Source organism: Abramis brama (assembly GCF_963993115.1).
Source record: "Abramis brama genome assembly, chromosome: 3".
Classification (NCBI taxonomy): domain Eukaryota; kingdom Metazoa; phylum Chordata; class Actinopteri; order Cypriniformes; family Leuciscidae; genus Abramis; species Abramis brama.
This window is the reverse complement of record NC_139965.1, coordinates 14,931,472-14,950,621: the sequence shown is the minus strand read 5'-3', so window position 1 is coordinate 14,950,621 and position 19,150 is coordinate 14,931,472.

The following is a 19,150-nucleotide window of genomic DNA, read 5'->3' as shown; positions in this document are numbered from 1 at the left end:
TCATTTCGAGGCAGTTGATATGCAAACTCTTTTCTGGGCTCGACCAGAGGCCGGAGACAGGCTCGTTCTCGTGCAGCGCTCCCCACTAGGTTGGAGGCATCTGTGGAGATCACTTTCCTCCTGGAGGCCACACCCATGGTCACACCAGACTGGTGTGACACCATGGAGCACCATGGAGCCAGGGCTATGAATTCTTAATTGAAGAGACTCTCAGCAGGATGTAGATTACTAATTTACTGAAGAACTTGGGCATACATTTGTGATACTGTAACAAATTATACAACAGAAATAAAAAATATTAATATACATACATATATTCCACAAACATAAACATCCATTTAAATAAAGAGTAATCAGTCTAAATATTTCTAACAATTTCATTAATAAAGCATTGAACCATGTTAAGTGATTATTCTGTACATCTCCACAAGAGGGCGCTACTAGCACGTGAATGCTGTTTAACAGGGCATGCAATATGCATGAGCAGCATATGAGCAGCTGATCATTGCACGTTAATCATCTCTAAATCACACTAATATCCAACAATAACGTGTTGTATAAGATATACACAAGCATCTCACATCAACATAATGTAGAAACACTATAGACTACATGGTATTACACAGGTAATCAAGCTATATGCTAATTGGCTACTTTTCATAACATAAGAATAAACGGACGATCTCTAAACAATAAACACGAAATACAGACAATAATCACTTACTGTAGGCTACATGCACGCACACAGTAACCCAATATTAACTCTGTGGCGATCAAGCACCGATGGTGGAATTGCAATACAGATGACGAACTTTACATAAATAATAATAATAATAATAATAATACATAGGTTATAGGCTATTCAAAACACTATGTTGCATAAATAAAGTTTAAATACGCTACTGATTTAAAATCACAAAATAATTTCTCTAATGAAACACAACCATTTGTATCTATTTATTCTATCTTTAACTCGGCATTACAGTTTAAATTACATGAAATACCAGATTAATACATTATGCTTGTTAAAAAAACATCCAATTCCGCGCATGCGCGTCAAACATAAGTACGTCATCGCACTACAGGCTGCAGAGCTTCGTATTTTCAAAAATAATAATACAGTCTCGTATTTTTTTTTCTTAGGCTGAGAAAACGTAAATAGTAAGTGTGAATTCATAAAACTGTTTTATATAACATGTTTACCAGAACATAACATCCAAATTTGTTTAATGTTGTAACAGTTTTTTTAACTGTTTTTTCTAGGCCGACGTTGTTTTCCAGCCGTTTATTCCCGCTCATCTATTCAAATCTTGCGCGCTGACGGCGTCCGGCATTTTCTGTGAGATTTACATCAGACGAAGGTAAGTGCGAATTCATAAAATCACTGTAAATAACATGTTTACCATAACACAACCGCAAAGTTTTTCAATGTCATATTTTTCTGAACCGTTTTTTCTAGGCCACTGGCTGCCTGCGCTGACAGCGTCCTGTGTTTAGAGATTAAAAGTAAGATTAGCCTAAGCGTTGTTGATTTAAACGGAGTGTGTTTATGTTGTAAAATTAGTCTAGCTATTTTAGCTAGTTTGAGAACTGCTAACTGGTACTTAGCAACTACTATATACATTTCTAAGAAGTTATAGCTATTTGTTAAATATTCACTATGTGCTAGGCTAGCACCAAGCATGCATTTGAAAATCTCACTGCACGCAATTGGATAACACCAGGCTTGGGAGGGTTAACGTTACTTTAAAAATGTATTCTGTTACAGTTACAAATTACTTCATAAAAAAAGTATTCAGTAACGTAAGTTAATCCAAGTACTATAATATGAAAGTAATGTAACTGATTACTTTTCGATTGCTTCAAGGCCACATAAATAAAGTCAAGCAAGAAGAAATATTATACAAAAAAAAAAAAATATATATATTTATTAAGAATTTGGTCCAGTGTACAATATTTGCAAAATGTACACACAGGCCTGAATATATATTTATGTAAAGGGATATACAGACATCTAGTGGCTAATGTGTGGTATTACAGATTATTTTGTTTTATTTTTAACTAATTTTTAACTGAAAAATAAAAACACAACATTTAAATTTTTTACACAATCTACATATTAGTTTATTTTAAAATAGGCCTACATGTTGACTAAAGCCGTGATCTTTCTTAATTTGCCTGACTGAACTTGGGGCGTTGGCAGTGGGAGTTCCCCTACGTTACCTAGACAGCGAACATCCCGTTACGTGAGAAAAGATTAAGAAAGGACATTTTGGGTACTAAAAAAGCTACTCTCCTAATTTCTACAAAAATAGCAGCGGAATTTCCATGAATTAAAAGCGATTTTACCCGCAGGCAGCATCGTTTCTACTAGCAGCAGTGATTCAGTCTGCGTCTGAGGAGATTGTAGAAGGCTGTTATTTGCACATGCACCAGCGCGTGGCACACGTGAGTCATTACTGGCAACAGAACCAGGAACTACTCTATAATCAAGCAGCGCTTAATATAGTGTTTTTATGCCAAAATACGTATTTATTTAGTTTTAAATGAAACCATTGTAATCCTGAAAGTATTCCCCCTTTTTTCAAAATGTAACTATAATCTGATTACTACGTTTTTTGACGTAACTCTAACGGATTACAGTTACTGGATTTTTGTATCCTGATTACATAACGCCGTTACATGTATTCCGTTACTCCCCAACCCTGGATAACACTATGACCAATCACAACAAGCCCCATATGCTTAGCTACCAGCTGAGCTAACTGGTAGATTAGACTCTTGCCGTATCCAGTCGGCAAAACAGACAAAAAGCCAAGTCTAAATCGTTCATTGTAGCGGCCAAAGCCGTTTCAAACAACTGGGGCCCGTTGTTCGTACGTCGCTAACTCAGTTAGCTGGATTTGATTGTTGGCGATTTGGCATGATCTTGAATTGTTTGGTTCTTCGACGCTCATCCTGGACTTGTTGTCATAGCAACAGGTGCACAAGCTTAAACCTGCTCGTGAGCAGGCTTATTTCATGTAAACAGGATTAGACTGCGGCTTCATAAGCGGAGCTGATACGGGAAGTCCAGCGCAGCGCGATAGTGCACTTTCTGAGATATATATTTTTTATCGTGACTCGTGAGATTGTCGTTTACATTATTAATTTGTTGGAAACGCACATTTTCGACTTGTCAGAGTCGGGCTTTAACTACAGCACAAACTGTTTGCATTGCCCTAAGATTATTTGCGAGTGGCTCTTTCCTTTACACTATTGGAGATGCGGAGAACTTGATGGAAAGTGCTGTCTGTCGTGTCATTCGGAGTTTACCTGGCGCTTTTAGGTTTAAAAAACAGTTTTAGGTTTTTTTGTGGCATTTCCAAGCCACTTAAAGGAACACTCCACCGTTTTTTGAAATAGGGCTTATTCACCTTCTTTCCTACATTTAGATAGGTGGGCAAATGCATTTTTGTCTCAGTGCATGCATTGTTTAAGTTTGACAGGGTCGGCGCTAGCTTAGCTTAGCATAATGAATGGAATCCTTTGTTGCCAGCTAGCATGTCCTGAGTAAAAGTGATATAAAAAATAAAAAAACCCCACCTAATTACTTCTTGTGGCCTGCGTATTCACAACGAGTACAAATAGCGATGTAGATTAACACTAGGCGATTTCCTAGGCAGATATTGACTTATATATTAAGGACTATATTAGGGGGAAGCACAGGCGAAGCACTGCTACTTGGGCGTGATATCTCTGCACCCAAGTAGCAGTGCTTCGCCTGTGCTTCCCCCTAATATAGTCCCAAGTCAATATCTGCCTAGGAAATCGCCTAGTGTTAATCTGCATCACTATTTGTACTCGTTGTGAATACGCAGGCCACAATAAGTAATTAGGTGGGGTTTTTTTATTTTTTATATTTCTTTTACTCAGGACATGCTAGCTGGCAACAAAGGATTCCATTCATTGTGCTAAGCTAAGCTAGCGCCGACCCTGTCAAACTTAAACAGTGCATGCACTGAGACAAAAATGCATTTGCCCACCTATCTAAATGTAGGAAAGAAAGTGAATAAGCCCTATTTCAAAAAACGGTGGAGTGTTCCTTTAAGACCCAATGTTGTAAAGCAGTTTTTTTAAAGCAGTTTTTTTTTTTTTTAGGCTATCATAATTTTTTATGACGATCATGCAATCATGACCATGCCGATTACAGCTTGTGTCACTCAGGCTTCACTAACGTTATTGGTACCATAGACTATAGGCTACACCATAGACTGCCATCAAGACCTCAATGAAGGGGATTATGTGAACAAAAAGGGGGTTCACAATGTAAATGTGCAGCCCAGTTACTATTGTGATTCTTAATATTCCAGATTAGTAATATTATATCAAATAAAAAAAGGCAGTTGACTAAAATCTTCCATATCACAAATGTGAAAGCAAAATGGCCAGGATCTGTGCATGACTTAGCCTAAGAATTTTCAGAGATTCACATTTATTCACATTATTTGAAAGTGGTAAGGAAAGTACAATTAAATATCAAGCTCACTGTATTACATACACTTATGCTGATCCTAACAGAACTGCATTTTTTCATAGGTGATTATGACATGTTCCTGCCTGCAGACAGGTGTTTTATGACCCCATTCCCTGACCCAAACCAGTTACAATCCAGCTCTAGCCAGGACAAGGGCACACAATGAAATGAACTTTGGCTAACTAAAGGGAAGATTTCAGTGTCTGAAAAGTCTGAGGGTTGCACACCTGACAGGGCCTGTGACATTGTTGCATGTGCCATATTACACAACACTGCCAAAAAAAAACACTTTTCATTAAATGTTTAATAAAAGACAAATATGCTTAGTTCCTTGAGTTTTATTTCAATTGTTCTTTGTAAAGAAAAGCCAGTGGTCAAGTGCCTGCAACAAGAGATATTAGACACATGCCTCATGCAACAAATAAAAAGGAAAAGTTGGCTATACACTGCCCACCTGTAGGCCTATGTCTCCTCTGTGTGTGCAGACTCTTCTGTAGGCCTTTCTGTAGATGTAGAATCCTGCAACTTATATTGCAGCCATAAAGCATACAAGTATAAATTAAGTAAAGTTATTTATGCACTTGCAGGTAGGCTAGTTCCTCCATATGACAGTTATCTGAGAGGGTTTATTCACTGTCCAGTGCAATGGAAACCAATGGACATTACAAAGTCTTATACTTTCTTTCCTTTGGAAAGTTAGAAAATGTCCACTTACTGCACATATTTCAGCCACCACTTTATTGGGAACAGATACAAGTGTTGGTGTATTATGTAAAAGTGCACAAAAGAGGAAAACACAATGTCATTGCAATGAACTACACTCGGGAAACATGTGATCAATATCTCATGGCAAAATATTTTTACATTAACATAATTGTATCTGTTTTCACTTTCACAAGTCAAAGCAATTCATCATTACTCAAGATTTAACAGCTGAAATGACTATACAGCCTTAATTTAATGCAGCAAAAATTATTTTACAGTGTAGGCTACTAAGATCTTTTCTTTCTTTCTTTTTTTTCAGCCTTTTTCTTGGTTGTTTTTATAAACAACACCATTTATTTAACAGTGCCTTTTATAAAAGAGACTATAATATAACTAAAAATTACCATTATGCAGAATATTTTTGTACTTCACTTTTATTTGTTCCCATGTTCTAGTATGGTGACTGACATTACAATGAACAAAGTAATTATGCAATTATTAAAATACAAAAATATAGGCTAATAAGTGATAAAAACATCTAACATGGCCACTTCTAACGGATTTAAATTGTCTGCTACTTTTTGCCAGCCCTCTCTCCTGGCTTTTGCAGACTTTGAGGTGTTCCCTGGCGTTTTGATTAAACATTAAAATTCCGAATAAACTTCGACTATTAGTTCTTGCTCTGCTGAGGAGAAAAACTGAGCCCGCTCTTTGGCCACGCTGAGCAGCCAATAGCAGCGTTGCTGATCAATGTTTCTAATATCGATACATATCCCCTTTTAAACCAGCGCATGAATGCGCAATTATCTCAGATGAACTCAATCCAGCTATACTAATCATATCCGGCAGGTGTGTTCGAAGAACCTAATTAGCCAGATCATGATTAGCACGATGATATCATCTTGGATGTTTAATTTGATCTCGGATGTTTTAAGCAACGTACGAAGAACGGGCCCCTGGTGTTCATCCATAGCCATCTTGCAATGTTTACTAATGACTTTGACGTCACAGCGCTGTCGTCATCTGTTTAGCCTCTGGCCTGCCTATATCTGATAACCTGATGTGATTGGTGCAGCTCGGATACAAGGGCATATAATGAGCATCATTACTAGACGCCAGAGTAAACTCGCTGAGCAAATTCAACTTGTGCTCTCACAAGAACTCTGGATTTCCAGGGTATGATATTATGGTCGTAGAAAGTAGCATTCTCATAATATGAAGCTGTATTTGTAATCTGAAGATACATTTCTATAACTCTGATTGATTTTAAAATGTAATTTTGGCTGCATTCCCCCTGAAATGGGTCACAGTCCAGCAATATTGTTTTTTTTTTAAATGAACATAATGAACATGCTTTTTCATGAATATGCATTTACTGCATGGATGGAACTAGACATGAAGTATCTAAAATACAAGTGCACAATTCAGTTGAATGATGAAGTTTCCTTTAACTGTTTGCTTAGCACAGGATTAATATATAAAGCAAACTGTACACTGAAATATCCAGAACATTAACATCAACACTAGGCGTGTTGCCATTACAGATTTGCACAAAACTTTTGCGATTTTTTTTCTAAATGTCGACAAAAAACGATTGCGAAATGACGGCGTTTCCATTAACCGATGTTATGCGACTAAAACGGAATTTTCTCCTCTCGCGATAAGTCACTCCAAAAATCATGGCGACAGATATAGGTTTATGTATATCTCAGCCACTGCACTGGCCATTATTATTAATGGAAGGAGACGTATGTGTGTCATCCAATCATTAATGGTAAGGAAAGACCCTTATACTTGGAGCAGCTGGTGTTTCTGGGTGTTTCTACCTCATATCTGCTTCGAGGTCTTGATTGTCCCATTTCTTTGAGGTTTAGAATTCAGTATTCCTGTAATTCTTTTGTCTTTTATGAATTTAATAAAGAACTCGGTCTCGTATTCTGTCCAAACATACCGCGTCATCTACGTCAGGTGACCTGTAAATGCGCAAAAACTGTTTCCATTGCAGTTTTGCGAAAAATTTCTTTTTCGAATTGCCTGAAAAACCACCTCATGCGAGCGTAAAAACTTTTTTTGCGATAAATGGTAGTTTTTGTGAAATTGACGTGTTTCCATTGGGCGTATTTTCAATTCGCAATTTCAATTTGCACAATTTTAAGGGTATGGAAACACGGCTACTGATAAGAGCACGATTAATCTGATGCACGTAGAAGTTTTTTTTACTATAGGCTCTCAGCCACTGATTCGTGCTCTCAACATGTTTTCTTTCAGGATTATCATTTGCTAATAGAAAGAAAAGTTATTTTTTTTTTTTTTAATAGCATTTTATTTAAAATAAAAATAAGATCAAGACCGATCACGTCATGGTCTATTATCTCGTACAAGTCCGTGCAGTGGTCAAAATTGTGAACAGCATAAGCCTACGTAAAATAACCTCTGAATCAACAAACAAACTATCCGAATACATTATCAATTCTCGATTCTCAATGCCTTTTTGAAATCGAGTCCCAGCCCTATCAAATACAGTACTTATTAAGGAAGAACTGCAGCTGACTTTTGATTCATGTGAGGCAGAAAAGGTGTGTTTTAGCAACGTACTTATAAATATATCATATTTGTTAAAGTGCAGTGTAAATTTCTCTCCTTTTGTTTGTTTCAATGTTCTAGTAAGTGTAGAAATCTACAATGTACTTAGTTTTATTATGATGTAATTTACTGTATATATATATATGACTGTTTTTAGGCCAGGTGGTAAATGCTGCCATTCTTCTTGAATACTGTTGCTCTTCAAAGAACAGAGTCATCAATTAGGTAATGCACAGAGAAAGACATTTCTATTATCATATGTCATGTTGCATCACTCTAACCTGTGCTTAAACAATGAGAACTTTTAGATTTAATAAAAAATATCTTCATTTGCGTTACGAAGATGAACAAAAGGTTTATGGTTTTGGAGCAACATAATCTGGATTATTGTGTTAACTAGGGATGCCACAGTGCTGACCTGCTTTGTGGGTCTGACATCTGAGAGCAGAAACGTACGTCTGCTCCTCCAGACCCTGTGTCTGCAGTTAGCCAACATCTATAGCCTCAAAAGATGTTAGATGCTTTTAAAGTGGTGAAAATCAAGTTTCTAATGTTTTTTAAAAATGTCTATGACAATACAAAAATAAATATTATTTTATTTTATTCATACAGGTCATCAAAGCAAGGGGGAAATCTATTCTAGACATTCACTTATCATTAGTGAATAGTAGGGATGCATACCGATACCGAGCTCATGTACTTGTACTCGACTCGTACTCGTAAAAATACCCCGATACCGAAGACCGATAGTGCATAGAGACACCGGCCGTAGCAGACATGATGTCAGCCTCAGCAGTGTGGAAATGGCAGAATGGCCATCACTGACAGAATGGGGATCTTGCTTGAGAGACCAATCCACTTTGAGTGTAAACTAAACGAGCCAATGCACATTGGCATGCGATAATTTGCAACAGCTGCTCTGCCTTGCAGCGCGAGCATATAATGAGCAGCAGGTGCGTCGCATCTTTGTCTTTCGCTTCAGTCCTTGAGTGTACTGTTGGATGAGTCTCCTCAGGAAGAAGCCTCTGCAAACTGGTGTTGGTGTGATAGTGCGAGCAGCGCTGGTCGCGATCTCTCTGAGTGTGCGGCTGTGCGCCTTCAATGAGAGCCGTTTATTCAGCTGTTGGTCTCTGTGTTGCGTTTCCCAAAGAGTGAGTGCTCGCTCACACAGGCTTGCATGGTCTGACCTTGCGTCTTTTTCAAGATTTCATTCAGACCGTGTGTTTCTGGATGTGGTCGATGTTTGACTCCGGCTGAAGGTCATGATCGCTGTATCACGTGCTTGGGCACGCTGAGATAGCATTAATGGTTGACTCATGTTCCCATTGCGTCAACATGACCATTGCGGCATTACGGTTGAGACTCCAATACCTCGAAAGGGGTGGAGCCCCTTTGCATATTCCCCGATCTAGTTCTTCTTCTGGCCAGAAGAAGCCTACTTCGGTTAATAGCCTTGATGACCTGAGGATCACAGTGAGGGCTTCCCCGCCGAGTCAACCTCCTCGGGCCCCTCACTCCTCTTTAACGCCGCAAACTGTGAAGTCCCAGAGATAGCGTGCTTTTCCTTTTTTGTGAGTGCCAGTTGTTTCTTTTGGGGCTCCACCGGAGGATCAAATGTTGATTGCTGCATCGGAGGGTGAGCTAATGTTCTCTGGGGATGAAGATTCAACTGCGCTGCCCCCTTTGGCTGTGGCAGCGTTGCTCGAGTCAGACCCAGAGCTCACGGCTATGCTTTCCCGTCGCCACAAGTATCGGGCTTGAGTGGAACCCTCCACCTAGCCTGACTACGTCGGACTTCTTACTTCCGCTCAATTTCATTTCACTTCTGTACTCAGTCTGTGACAGCGTAATAGCTTTCCGTTTTCCTCCGGCCTGAAAACAGCTGGCCAATCAACGAACAGAGGGCGGGCTGAGAGCCGTGACCTAGACACTGATTGTACCGTGGATGCGTAGATTTACTTCACATAATCTGCAAAAGTCGCGCACAGCTATGTTCATTCCGGTATTTCGCTCGATGGTTTTGTTTTCGCATCATACATGTGTTTACAGTGGAAGTTAGATGCGGCTGAGCATGCGCATAACACACGCCATAACCAAACGTTATGTGATTGGCTTACGGGTAACCAATGATTTTAAACTTCAGACAAGCGCCCCGCCACCCCCCCCCCCCCCCCCCCCGCCCCCCCCCCCCCGCGAGAAAGAAAACGCTTTTCATTTATGCCATGCCAGACTCTGTCTACGAAGCAAAGCGAAGTAGCAGAGTTTGGTATTACCAGGCTACCCTCCACCGTGTTTAGAGAAAGAATGTATTATCTTGATGTTTTGAGAGTTCTCTCCTGTTTATAGTTAGAGCCTGGCCAAATCCAACCTCGAAGAAGCTGTGTGTCGGTGTGTGTGTGTTAGTCTTTTGGTTACAGGTTAAGTAACCACTGGCATTATGGGAGATTGACTGACTTGTTGTTCGAGACATGTTGGCGCCCAGCAACCCAGATCTGCGACCTGGAAGGGCACGACGTGCCAAACTTCAGGGTCCGTGTCAGCTGCCTAATCGATGGAGATATGCTTCAGTCTATCTGTATATGTGTGGAAAATAACTATGTTTATCTGTTTCTTAGCCAATGAGAATCATTCAACCTGAAGCAAGGACATAGCTTAGACCTTGGTGAAGGGTATAATTGCTATGATCTTTGTAACTGTAACAGAGCGGCCTTCGAACTCCATGTGAGTCTTGAAGCTGACTTATGCCTGATGAAACTGCAACCTATCTTCAGTAAAACTTTTCTTAAATTAATAATAATTCTGACTCCGGGTCTTCATTCATCATACCTGGTTCTGGGTCTTTGACTGTAAATCTACAGAAACTCGTATGCTTGTAGAACCTGTGTTAGGCTGGGTGTCCATATGTAGTGGTCCCTGCGGCGACCCCATATGTGTATTCTTCCACAAGCAGCTCCTCTATGGACGAGCCTGTGTCTTTCCCTCACCAGAGTCCGCTCTGTCGTCTCTGCTGGTGTTCTTTCCCCCCTATAACTAGGCTGGAACCACCCCAGAGACTACCAGATTTTGAACACTGTAGTTGATGAGTTGGGGGCGTGTCAGTGAGAAACATGACAGTATAGCACAATACTTAAAGGTATTTAGCAATGAAATGGTCAGGCTTTTTCATTTACAACACAATAAGCTAATGGCATGCAGAAAATATGATAGTGTTGTTATATTACAATATAATATTTAATGATAAAGTTTACATTGGCTTCATAAATTAATTAATAACATAAAAAAGCAAAACACGCCTGATGCACATTCTTTGTTCTTCATTTTTTAGAAGAAGAGTTAAAAGCCTTTTTAACTCTTCCTTTTTGTGTAGTTAATTAAGGGAAGGTACACCGCCATCTTACTCCAACGAAAGTGACTTGAACGCACCTGACGTGACTTCAACGCACCATAAAACCTTGACATAAAAGTTCAAATCACATATATTTTTTTTTCTGCCCTCTCTATATTGGATATAGAAGTCTTTTGCTCAGAAGTCTTAAAAATAAATAAACGTTTATAATTAATTAAATAAATACATTTTAAATAGTTTTTGGATATTATGGGGATTAACAAATTTCTTATTGTATATTTTGTTATATTAATATTAAGTTTCAAAAAAGATAAGACAATGTTTATTTGTGTGTGTGTGTTGCAGAGAACTTCTGGACGTGAAGTTGTTGGAGCAGGATTTGTGTCTTTCTCATTCTGTGCTCTTGAATGATCCTTGCCAGCTGGCATCTCAACTCTTGGGCCGTTTGGAACGGATCATTTCCCAAGATAAACCTGTTACTTCAGGTACACACACAAACATACATTTTATATTTATATACTACACTATACACAAGAAAACCTAAAACACCTGTATGTTTTAATGTCAAGGCAAAACTCATATCTTAGTGTATGTTGTTCCAGGTGACCCAAGACGATACTCTTTTCTGCATGATCTGTTAGCACAGTGCAAGAGCTCTTCTCTGCCTGTTCTTGTGCCCTCGTACACCTGCCTGCTTCCTCCAGGGGGACTTACTCTATGTCCTGGCAAAATCTTGGAGTCGTGGGTTTCCTTGGGAATTTCCTAGGGGGTTTCGGAACGGTGTTCATTTTTTGGGAAATTAAGGTCTGTTTTTAACATTACTTGAAGAGACATAAATTACACAGTTATTCCTACTGAATTTTGAGTTTACCGTATGCTTTTAAAATGCAAGTTGATAAGTTACCAAATACAGACTACAGTAGTTTTCCAATGAATTAAAGACCAGTTGACAAGCACATAAACATTCTGGTACTTTACACAAAAAGTGGGCAATAGTTTTGGCATAGAATAAACTAGCATACAATTGTTTTCAATAACTGTTTATTAGTTTTCCTTCTTTGAATCTCTCTTGTTTTCTCACTGTTCTCTGTGTATCACTTCAGGTGGTCATATGCTCATATTTTGCCCATCATCTCTCAACGTCTTCAGTGTGGTTTCTGAGGAGCATTTGCACACCCTTGAGGACAGCTGGTCCCTTTTGAGCCTCCGTACTGCTGCAATCACTCACTCAGGAGGGTACTTGGTGGTCTCCAACTACAGTGAGGCCCAGCATGCTCCATACCTCAGCCTGTGGGACACACAACAGGGCAGGGTATGCTAATCACCAGGGCCAAACCTATAAAGCATAAAACCATCTCTGGTTACGGAAGTTTAAATCTTAACTGGTCCAGCTTGCTTTTAATCACTGAAGGACAACCCAAGGCTATTTTATTATCAGGTACAGTAGACCTTTGACCATATTTGTGTTGGCTTGCTCTAGATCAGGGATGGGCAACTTCGGTCCTGGAGGGCCACTGTCCTACAGAGTTTAGCTTCAACCCTACTCAAACACACCTGAACAAGCTAATCAAGGTCCTCAGGATTACTAGAAAATTACAGGCAGGTGTTTTTTTCAGGGATGGAGCTAAACTCTGTAGGACAGTGGCCCTCCAGGACCGAAGTTGCCCATCCCTGATCTAGATGCTATCCGTTTAATCTAGGTCAAGAAAAATATTCAAACTTTGGCAGTCAAGTATGGTGGTGAGAGGATTTAATAGGATCTTCACAGTATGATTTGTTTTGTGTTTAAATTTGATTGAGATACTAGAAAGATATGTTCTTTTTCCACAAGCCTGAAAAAATAGCCAACATTTGCAGATTTAAATACTTTGAATTATTTGTTCAACAGATGAAGTGAGCATGTGGGACCTGGACAATGGGACGTTGCTGTCTTGCTTCACACCTGATTCTAAGATCCAGACCATCTCTTTACTTGGACCCAACAACGGCACACTGCTTTTGGGCTTTAGTGACATGTCTACTCTAATCACCATGACGGTCAGCCAACAAAATGCACACACAAAATCCAGCACTGCTTATGGGAAAGACCTGTTTGGGGAATCCAGCAGTAGTGAAGATGATGAAGAAACAAACAAGAACTGATTGGAGGAGCATTGGACCAGTTAAATGTACTATATAATTAGGGTTGGGAATCGGAAATCGATTCCAATTCTGGAATCGAATACTTGAGGTCAGGAATCGGGTACTTGTTATAAAATTAAAATTTCGATTCCTCTTATCGAATCCTTTGTGTGCATTTCAATCATAGACTGTAAAAAAATATGGACGTAGTCTTTCTGAAGGGCATTTTGGAAGCCCAAAGTAGGCGGAGCCGGCCATCTAGGCAGCGCGTCACTCCCAGATAAACAAAAATGGGCAAAAGGCGGGATTAGCTGAGGTGACGTGACTGCTAACAGACAGCAGACAAATGGCTAGTTGTGACATCAGCGGCAATCCACCTGTCACTCAAGTGGCCACGCCCTTACGGGTGCTTGAAATCCTTGAAAATGCTTGAATTTTGATGTTGTGTTTTCAAGGTTTGAAAAGTGCTTAAATTCTGGATAAAATGCTTGAAATTGGAACTGTATTTCTTTCACAACAAATACCTATCTGACTGAATAGTTAGTTTATTAAATGGAGAAATAAAATGTAGCCCTTCAGATACAAAGCCATTTGCGCTACGCTGGCCAGAGCAAAAGTAGGCGGAGTTTTCATTTTGATTTCTGCGCTTGTTTGGATACCCCATTTTTATCGGCCGCGCATGTAATCGTCACAGAGCGCAGCGGCAAAAGTTGAACAATTTTAACTTTGACCGCGGCGTCCACTTTGGTCGACGCAACAACAAAACGTCCTGAAATGCAGTGAACATAGGCAAAGTTACTGCACAGTAACTGTAACGTTAACTACCCGCAACTTAAAACCTGCAAACGTTAGCCCAGTGCATAACAGCAATCGTTGATTGCTGAACAGAAATCGTGTCAGATGGAGTGTCATACAAGTAGTCTACTGTTAGGTTGAGGATGGCCTAATGCAGTATTTACACTGCTTTATTCCAGTAGATAAATGTATATGTCTTGCTATGAAAATTCATATTTTTTCTTTCAATTAATATAGGCAGGCTTAAAAAGGCAGATGCCTGTGCACTGTGAGAGTCTTCTGGGTTAAAATGGAATTACAGGTTGTTATTCAAACCTTGTCTATATCAAGAATGTGTCCCAAAACCAAGGCCTGTAAAATATTTCTGTTCAAATCCTGTCTTCATATTGTCAGTCCTTGAAATGACTTCAGTTTTACAGCCTGAAAAAAATCACATTATCTGGGAAGCAATATTTTGACATTAATATAATGAAAAGTATTATTCATAGGCATTATCTAAGTGATACATTTTGAAAAATAAAACTTGTGATTTGCTTAAATATCTGATCCTTCTGCTATTACGTTTATAGCATTATCTTTTTTAATGTGATAAAAACACTAAATTATAATTTTGACTATGTATTGTTATGTAATTTACGGTGGTGTAAGGTGCTGGAAAAAGCTTTAAAATGGACCTTGAAAGTGCTTGAATTCGGCCTTGGAAAAGGTGTACGAACCCTGAAATAAAAAATAATAATAATAAAAGTAATATTTATTTTGGGTGAACTATCCACGATACATATTGTTGCATTTTTGTATTTTGCATTTTTCGATTTATTGTGACACGATATATTGTTACACCCCTAGTGTTTAATAAATAAGTGAAATAAGACAGTATTGCTTTTCATGTGGAATGATTTCAGCAATAAAATATTTTTTATTGATGCAGTGACAGTGTTCGGTTCAGTGACAGTCTCCAGATGCAGTGACAGTGTTCGGTTCAGTGACAGTCTCTAATGCAGTGACAGTATACGATGCAGTCAGAGTCAGTCGGAGAGGCACTGTCAGTCTTAAAGGGACTGTCGTTCTCAGAGGCAGGGTCAATCTGAGAGGTAGTGTTGTTCTCAGTAGGAGTCTCAGACACTGGCAAAAGAAGAAAGCAGAAACTATTATATTTTTAAATTTACTTCATTTTTATCAGTATAATAAAAAACAGAGTCAGGAAAGATCCAGTTTTCTAAAGCTACTCACTTTCGAACGTGCCTGACAGTCGCTCCGACTCGAAATGAACAATATCCCGGAGTATTACTCCAGTAACTACGACAGTTAACTGATGGAACTGATGAGCACGAGCAGCTGACACTGAGCAAAATGGAAAAAGCGCGGGTGTCGAGACGCGTTTACAAAAGTTGAACTTTTAACTGGACACAGCATTTTAAAACATGGCGCGAGAAACTGTAAAAGCAGAAGAGATGCAATAACGGTCAAATACGCTTGTTTAACACATTCATCTATGTGTTTAGATCCAAAACAACGTTTTCATCACCAGGCTAGCTAGGGCGAACAAAGTGCAAGAATTTATATTAAAATCTATATTATTTGGCGTTTAGCCTTTAACGTGAGTGAATCTTCAAAAAGATCAGGGTAACGTTAGATACTCACCAATAGCAGATTACAAGAGGACAGTTTGTCTGTTATCTTCTTAACTAGTCCGAGATGTGTTAAAAGTCTGCATTCTTTTTCTTCATATTTAATCTCCAATATGATCATTATTGATGAGGAGCTTGTGATCACCATTCGCTAATGCGCGCGCCACACCTGCGTGCAATTGACTGACTCTTCCCCCATAAAAACCATTGTAGGCACAGTCAATTATAATCTTGAACATCGTTGAATAAACATGAACATGCGTTTCAAAGTCAAAATGTGGCGTGTTTTTTATATGAATGTATCTTTGAAGGGAACTGACTGTCTTTAGAAAAGTTTCGGTGTTATTTTCATTGAATCTTTCTTTATCGTTCCTGATAAAGCAGCGGTTATGAGCGTTGCGCTGCTTTGTGTACAGCCGTTACCATGGACACCGCTGTCTCTGCCACTCCTAAAGCTAAACTAAGGCTAAAAATTTACACATTGAAATGTTATTTAACAACAGAAACTTGTTTAAACACATTGTTCATGACTTAAAATAGGCCTATGCATTATATCAGTTTTGAAAATATTTTTTAAAAACACTTTTAACCCTTTAAAGCCTGACACATGAAAAAAATGGCAGAAAATTATATATTTTTGGAAATTAGATGTTTATTAAGCCTTGAATCAAAATATAAAAAAATTTTTTTTGCCAACTCATTTTGTTTATGATATATTTTTTGTATCACATTTGATACATCAGGCTTTTGGGGAACATTTTGCTTACAACAGTGTAGATTTTAGATACAAAAAATCTATTATGCCTTTAACAGTTTGAAAACATAGCAGTTTCTGTCTTTGTTCAGGCAAAGATGCACCTTACACTTCTCACAGTACACATGTGAGAAGTGATTGTTGGTGCAATGCTTGCATCTTTGCACCAACAAAGTGCAAAGATGCACTTTGGCGGCCTATAGCTTTAGGCGGCCTATAGCTTTTTTATTTATTTATTTGATTTATTCCCATTTGGAAAGAATTTTTTAAATTACTAAGCAACCACTGAATGGAACAACACAAATTATATATCATTTTAAAGCTTAGGATCTCAGCTTTTTAATGCATCTAATTACATTTATTAATTCCTAACGAGTGCTGAGTAATCCCTCTAAAACCAAGTGTACCGCCAGCAGGCGCCACCTAGCTGCGAAAATATTCATTACAATATTTTTCAAAAATCTTGCCTTGATTAACACAAAGTTGATGTCATTTGAAAGCTTAGAGTCTGAACTTTACAGTGAATGTATCCACTTTGAAAAACTCTTAAGTATTGCTGAGTTATTTGCTGATAAATAGAATTTCTTTTTTTTCATAATCTATAAAATAATGTACTGCAATGTGTCAAAAACATCAAACAGCTCATGAAACATTCTCAGATAATTGAAAATGGCACTTCATTTTTTACAGCATATTATTACAATTAAAATGAGCCCAAAATTAACATAATCTATTGCTTTTATGACAAGATATTCTTCATGGAGAAAAAATTGCCCATGAGGGGGTGTCAAAGACTGTACAAAAAGGCCATCTCTTTTCAAAATGCTGTAATTTTTGATTCCTTTATCCAAAAATTATTTTTTTTTATCCAGATGCAGCTAACATAGGGGGACTTCACTAAAAAAGAATTTTCCTCCTACCTTATTTCCTTCCTGAGTTATTCCATGACAAATAAGAAAGATATGCAAAATCATAATAAAAATTATATATATATATTGTCTTTTATCCGCCGTTTTTTGGCTGGACAATGTCCAAATGTAATGTAATTTATATTTTCAAAAAATGTAAAAAGAGTTCTTTCAAACGATACCTTCCTTTTGACTCTCCTTGCTATAGTTTTGGAGTTATTATGATTATATAATTTTTATATAGTTTGGGGCAAAATTGGCTGTTTCAGGCTTACCAGTTCATTTCTCTCTGTGTGTGTGGGTGTGTGTGTTTGTGTGTGTGGGTGTGTGTGTGTGTGTGGGGGGGGGGGGTGTCTTATTTGCACTCTTGATGTTTTAGAGTGTCACCCCTTCATTGCTATACACTTTTTTTCAGCACAGTGGCTGATCTGTAGCTTGTACCACCAAAAGTTTCTCTGAGTTTTCCTATTTTTTCCTATTTCCCATTCGTCGCCCGTTTTCGGGCGGGAGGAAGCTAAGTGTGACTTTTTTTTTACGACCCTTTACCATATCAGAATCATCGCCTTGATTTTTTTGTGTGTTCATATAGGTAATAAAACAAAAGTCACCAAGTTTCACCCCCATCCAATGAAGCAAAAAAATTAAACAATTCGAAACGGTCAAGTTTTCGCCCGTTTTCGGGCGAAGAATCCCAGAGGGTTATGGCATTTCAGTCATTAATTGCCATTAATTGAATCATCCCAATATTGTGTGTGTTTGCATTGTGGTAGTCATAAAATAACATTACTACAATTTGACATTACTGTTTAGACATAAAGCACCATTAATACCTGTTGTATCAAATTTGATACACAATTTCCAACACGATTTACTCGTAATTTAACGATTAAATTATTAAGTAATTATGCATTATTTCAATTCAGAAAGTGTTAAATTAATTATATCAGGCGAAATCCAATATTATTTTTTACCTTAACAACTTGAAATTAGCCTTTATTTTCCTGCCGAAAGCGTCTGGCTTGATTCAATCGCAGCCGCCAATTTGAAAAGCTAAAAAATCACCCCTCTACTGCCTGCAGTACAGTGAAATTCCACAAGATGGCAGAATACACGTATCAAAATAGATACAACAGGTTTTCAAAGAAAGTATTGCTCTCACTGATTCAGTATATGTCTTAGAAACTCGTGTATCAAATATGATACATACGGCTTTAAAGGGTTAAGCTTAATTTGTCAATGACCCTCATATTTGTTTGATTGCACTGTTAATTCAAAAATAATTCAGCTATTTTCAAATGTCAAGATCACCCTTTTATAATTATACAACATAAACCAGAAGTTAAAGGATTTTGATGAAGTGTATCACCTTTTAAAGCTGGGCTCGCCCTGAACAAAGCATCTTCCTCCTCATCAAGAACAGCATTAAGGCCTAGCCCTAGAGCAGCAAATAACACAAAACAAAACATTTCAATTGTGCACTCATCAAAACACATTTGATGGAGATCATTTACTGCATAAAATGATAATTTACTTGATTTACTTGATATGCTCAGATGGAGATGGTGCAATGACAATGCGCTTACCTATTTGTTGGAAAGCTGTTCTAGTTGTCCCTTCGTCATCAGTTTTTTCTTCTTGTTGTAGAAATACACAAACAGCAGACTCACGGTGATCAGCATGGCTTGATGGTTTTTGAGAGCAGAATATATTTTTTTTTCAAGGAGAACAAATCTTGCAATAAAGCAAACAAACTATTGCAGAGTAATGCAGATTGTCAAACAGAATGAGTGTTCG